We start from the raw sequence: 6,144 nt of genomic DNA, 5'->3' as shown, positions 1-6,144 counted from the left end.
ACGTCCAGCAAAAGGGACAGAGGTGACAGCCCTTCAACTGTTCAATTGCAGGGCCAACCTGGGGTAGAGAAATATCATCCTGAGTGGCCACCATGGCAGCAGTTTAGCCCACAGAGAGAGACATGGAGGAGACCCAGACTTACCTCGTTCCTCGAGGAAAGGGAAGCAAGAGAGGAGGATGCAGAGCCTGGAGCAGCGCAGGCTTTTATGCTGTGTCCCAGAGCCCTGTGGGGCCACGAACATTCCTTGCTCATGAAGCATCTGAACACCTAGGAGTTTCCGCTTCCCAAGGCTTCCCTGGTGATTAAGCCCTCGCTTCTTACAACCCACATATTGTCCTCCTTATCACAACATCGAACACCAAAATCATTCATCTGTATCCTAGGTTCATAAAGTCAATTAACTCTGAATTCTTACGCAGGATAGACAGATATTTTTAGTTGACTTGCCTCATACAAATACCTTTGGTCTCATTGCCCTCTTCGTGGTTAACTAGTCCACGTGTCATGGTGAAATTCAACCATACAGGGCACCTCAAGTCTTCTCTCAAATGCTTTCTTTGCAGGCACTCAGTCTAAAACCAGAGGGACAATTCTCTTCTTGGGTGATCGTAGACACACAGGAGGCAGTGGGTAAGTTCAGGCAGAAGTTCAAGACTGCACAATCCCATATGGGAGGAGAGACACACCACTTCAGGCATGTGGCAAAGCTCAATGTCAAGGAAAGACCACTGTGAGGTGGAGGGAAGCCCCCTGTGGGCAGGGGTGATGATTGCCACAGCGACCTTGTTTATGCTCATCAGGCTCTACCACAGACTGGTTTTGTGATCAAAGACTTGCCGGCGTCCTTCCCTGAAGGAGACCCACACCCAAATTGACTCGTTTGGCTCTGTAAGGTCATCCCAGAGGATGGAGGTGTGGCTTGCCTGATTAGGAGGAGAGGTGAACGGCAGGGAATGAAAACCTCATGGCCCTTTTTCCTGATTCAGAGAGGGGGTGGCCAATGCCATGCATTTCACGCTACAAAGGCACATCGGATCAGTCTCAGAGCACCTGTGTGTCCTTGTGATGTGGAAGAGTTGGGAAAAACCCAGAGCTGCTGGAAAGCATGACTCATCCTGCTGTGGACATCATTTGGCACGGTCACCCAGCCTCAGTTGTGCCAGGGATACCGGACCTCATAGTCCCAATTTGTGGATTTCTGTAAGGAAAAGCACATTTTAGCACCATTCCTGAATCAACTGGTGCTTCTGTGCAACCTCGTGCAGCTTCTGCCTTCTAAGGCATTGCCTGCCAGTGGCTGCTCAGGGACCCACGAGAGTGAGTGCAGCCCAGAATGATGTGGGATGGATGGTTCTTCTGGAATGGCTCTGGGACAACCTCCTGCTCTGAGCAGACCAAGCTTAATGTTAAGTTAATCAAGGGATATGGCGATGGAGATCCCATGGAGACATTACCTGAAAGAGACCTGCCTGATCCTCTGGTCTGCTCCCTGTCGTTACAAATGTGCCTTCATTCCCTGGACATGTGGTCATAAAAAACAGGCTGTGGCAGAGCCCATTGAGCGTAAGCAAGATCCTCGTGGCCCTCAATCCTACATGCAATGGGCTTTGCTCCAGCCCAGAATGACCCTTTCTTGTCATTGAGCTTTTCCATATCCCTGAATTGTTGAGTCTCTTCTCTTGTATAGGATTGGGTAGTCTTGATCTTCCACCTCAACTTCTCAAGTCTCTACTGTGTGTCTACTATGACGCTTGGGCAGATGTCTCTTAGGGTTCGCTTGAGTGCCAGCACTGAAAACACTTCAGAGATAACTCGAGGTGTCCATCTTCGTAGCTGATTTTCAGCATGATTGGTGGACAAGCTCACCATGAAGAGGGCAAAGTGACAAAGGCAATCCGTATGACACAACGTCACCTAAAATCTTCCTCCAGGCTGCCCCGAGACCTTGGAGTTGATTGCCCTTATGAATCTGGGATACAGAGATTCAGATGGATCATTTCAATATTAGGAAACATCACACTCACCAGGCCCTGATCTGATAGGAGAACTCAACCTCCAGGACATCTGCTGGCGAAGCTGCACAGCGAACTACAAGCAACCCAGGGAACTACTGGACTGTGTTGACGACAGTGTCCAAGTGCATTCCAAGTACATGTGACGGAGAGCCTGACCAGAGGAGAGGCACTGGTGGACGTGTTGTTTACTAGAGTGGAAGAGCAATCAGAGAGGTCAAGATTGGAGGTAGCCTGTGCTGCAGCAGTCACGCCCTGGTGGATTTCTCAGTTTTGAGGAGTGCAGGACAGGTAATAAGTAGAGTCAGGAACCTAAACCTCAGAAAGGCAAACGGTTGCCCGTTTAGGACACTAGTGCATGGGATCCCTCGGGAAACTACCCTCAGAGGTATAGGAGCAAACCAGAGCTGGGAGATACTGAAAGACACTTTTCTGAGGGAGCAAGAGCTCTCAATCCCGACATGCAAGAAGTCGGGCAGGGAAGGCAGGAGGCCAGCTTGGTAACATCAAGACCTCTCAGAAAAATAAAACACAAACCCAAAAGGAATAGGCAGCAGAGGCAGGGATAGACATTGTGGGGTGATTATAGGCAAATGGCCTTGAAGTGCAAGGAGGATATCGGGAAGTCCAAGGCATTTCTGGAGCTGAACTTGGCTAGGGATGTGAAAAGTAACAAGAAGAGTTTCTTCAGGTACATAGGAGAATAAAGGAAGAGGAAAGAACCTGTACCTCGCCAGTGACTGAAATGGTGAGACACTGAAACAGGAAGTCCAGAGCAGTTGTGGATGCCCCCTCCCTGGAAGTGTTTAATGCCAAATTAGATGAAGCTTTGAGTAACCTGGTCCAGTGGAAGGTGTCCCTGGCCATGGTAGGAGAGTCAGAATTCCATGTTCTGAAAGGTCCCTTCCAGCCCAAACCGTTCCATAACGCGTTCTTTGATGCTAGTTGGAATCAAGTCAGAGAAAAGAATTTCAGGTGAAAGAGCTAAAGGTTTAATCACCAGCAAGGTCTTCCCAAGTGGCAGCTGCTACGTGTTTACATGCCTCATGAGCAAGGAATGTTTGTGGCCCCACAGGGCTCTGAGACACAGCATAAAAGCCTGCACTGCTTCAGGCTCTGCATCCTCCTCTCTTGTTTCCCTTTCCTCGAGGAACGAGGTAAGTCTGGGTCTGCTCCATGTCTCTCTCCATGGGCTGATTTTCTGTCATGGTGGTGACTCAGGTTGATACTTATACTGCCTCATCTTGGCCCTGAAATATAACAATTGAACGGCTCTCAACAATTTCCCTTTTGCTGAAGGTGGCTGGGGACTTCTGGGAAAAGAGGGTTCTTTCAAGAAAGGTGGATGAGAGGGGATCAGGTATAGGGGTGTCTGCCTCACCAGAATTTGCACCTGCAGCAGATGCTCTCTAACCAAATGGCCAAGTTCTTCATCAATGCAACAACAGTTGTTCTGGAGATGGGGTATGATCAGGTGCTTGAAAGGCAATGTTCTTGGTCTTATCTCAAAGTAGGTCAGCGTTCCTGCACTGTGCAACTCAGAGGAGTGCATTACAAGCTGTAGGAAGACAGTGTATGTTTAAGAGGTGATTTCTGAGACACCCATTCAACGCAGCCCATTTGTGCTGGGATACTTGCATCAATCTTCATCTGTGCTATTGCACTGGGAAATGCAGCAGGAGGTCCTGGTGCAATCAGCGTCCAGTTAGGCACATCTTTGCTCCCAGTGCTTCAAATCCAACTTAGGAGAATACGTCACGCACGTTGTGTGTGTTAGAAAGATCAGGTGCAGGAATTTTCTGCACGTGGAGATCTAATGTGGATGGAGAGCAGCAAAGTGTATCTGCAGAGAGAGCTGTGGACATGAGAGCCAAGTTGATGTTTTGGTCTGTGTTTCCTTCCTGCTCTGTGTTGCAGCTTTGCTTCCTTCACAGAGAGATGTCTTGCTTCAGACCCTGTCCCCCACGGCCCTGCTGTGCCTCTGGCCCAACCCCACTTGCAAGCAGCTGCAGTGAGCCCTGTGTTGCCCGCTGCGCTGACTCGACGGTGTTCATCGAACCCTCGCCGGTGGTGGTGACCCTGCCGGGCCCCATCCTCAACTCTTTCCCTCAGAGCACGGCTGTGGGATCGTCTCTGTCAGCTGCTGTTGGGAGCTCCCTCAGTGCCAGTGGAGTTCCCATCTCCTCTGGGGGCTCCCTTGGTCTGGGCGGGTCCGGGATGTGTCTGCCTGTCCCCTGCTGCAGTCTGAACTGCTGAAGCTGGCGGCTCATCCCCTCGGGAGTAGGATGGAAGATGGGACCCTGCAGCAACAGGACCTTGCCAACGGCTTGCAGACAGGCTAGGTGTCCTCATGCCACCTGGCAGGAGGGACCTGTGCCCACTTCTCCTCGCTGCACGGCTGGCGTGGTTGTGTCTCCTCTGGCTCTTCTTTGCTCTGAGCCCTCCAGAAAGGGCTCGTTCTCTTCTGCTTTGCTGAACACCCTGCTGTTTGGGAGAGGGTGCTGGAGTTAGGGATCGCTCTTGGTTTGCTGTCATTGCCACCAGGGAGAGCAGAATGGGAAATGGCAAGCGCTTTCTGTGCAGCTTGTCCTTGAGAAATTTGCCATACTCTGTGCGTCCCTCAACCCTGCAGATGTGTTTCTTGGTCTCTGTTCTGTGCCACTGCATTTCCTCCTTCTCTTTAAAGGCTTTGTGCATCATAATTGCAGGCTTATGGCTTGTTTTTTTTCTGCTTCTTCGCCGTTTGGCCAAGTCCTCTGCAAGGGAAAGGGAGAACCTTTTCTGTGCAGTGACGGTGAGTCTGACGCCAATCTTGGGGCACAGTCAGTTGTGGGTGGAGCTCCCTGATAATGTACAAGAGCACCAAAAAGAAAGAAGCAGGCAAAAGAGAGACAGCAAAGTGTCCGTAGAATGAAGAGATCAAGAAGCAATGGACAGAAGTGGAAATACAAGTAGTGCCACACAACGGAAGCCTGTCTTACCATGAGGCTGGTCAAACATGGGAAACAATGGCCAAGGGAGTACTGTAGAGTCTCCATCTTTCAAGATGTCCAACATCCGACCAGCGAAGGGCCGAAGAGCTTCCTCTACTTTTGCCTGCTTTGAGCTGGGCTTGGTCTGCATGTTCTCCTCCCCATGTGTTGTGTGATTGAGTGGGCCACTTCTGGATGCCCTCATCCAGGAGAAGCTGTCAAGATGAATGGAGCAGACCAGATCTAGGGGCCAGTGCTCAAGAAAGCTGCAGAGCTTTATTGGGCACAAGGCACAAAAGCGAGCACTGATTTCAGTCCCATGGCTGGGATCACAGGATAGGAAGGAAGATCAGAGTGGAGTCAACCTGATCAGAGCTGACAGAAAGGCTGTTATGTGTAACCATGCCGAGGAATGTCCTGGGAGAGCCAAAAGGCTGAGGTCCCACTGAGATTCGAACTCAGACCGCTGGATTCAGAGTCCAGAGTGCTTACCGTTACACCATGGGACCTCCTGCACAAGCACTGTCTTTCCCCTGAGGCCACCCTCGTGGAGCCTTCTACTCCTGGCTGAGCCTGGCTGTCTCTCCATCTCCATGGACATCACCAAGTACAGTCTTCCCCAAGGCCACTGGCCACTCTCTACTCACAGGGCCTTTCAAGGGAGTGGCAGAGCTCTTTGCACAAGCCTCACGTGCCCTCTCTTACAAGAGACAGGCTGGTAACCACGGAAAATATTGCTTTTGCCTACTTGGACCAGGTTAGGGAGTTTCAAGTAGAACCTCTTCCACGGTGCACCTCACACGGTACATTCATGGCCCAGCAGTTGAAGGTTCAATCCTTGCACTTGGGGTCTCTGCTGCTGCCTTCCTTTGCCCCCATGTTGGACAGTGTGTCCATCTGCCCATGTAAGTTATTGCCTCTCCTGTTTCTCACCTTGTAGCTCATACTAAGCAGCCATTACCCAGATATGCTTACTCCTCGTTCCAGTCCTACCCCAGCTCCTGACCTTGCTGAACAAGGCGACCAAGAGAGAGGGCAGGGGATGAGCTTCACTAGAGGAACGAGCTTGCAGGAGTACCCAAAGTAGCTTGTTATGTGTTGCTCAAGCTGGACTGCCTTCCTCTGCTGGGGCATTCTTGGCTGACTCCAAACCCTGGT

The 6,144-nt window shown here is 50.9% G+C and overlaps 1 non-coding gene across 1 annotated transcript; it reads right to left on the bottom strand.

Annotated features, from left to right (window-relative positions):
* Positions 1-5,423: 5,423 nt before the first annotated feature.
* Positions 5,424-5,495, bottom strand: TRNAQ-CUG. The gene has a single exon. It is a non-coding gene; the product is annotated as a tRNA-Gln (tRNA).
* Positions 5,496-6,144: the final 649 nt, after the last annotated feature.

The sequence above is a fragment of the Tyto alba genome, unplaced genomic scaffold (genome assembly GCF_018691265.1).
Source record: "Tyto alba isolate M040663 unplaced genomic scaffold, T.alba_DEE_v4.0 Super-Scaffold_41, whole genome shotgun sequence".
NCBI lineage: Eukaryota > Metazoa > Chordata > Aves > Strigiformes > Tytonidae > Tyto > Tyto alba.
Note: the sequence above shows the minus strand (reverse complement) of the source record. Positions and strands in the feature narration are given on the sequence as shown.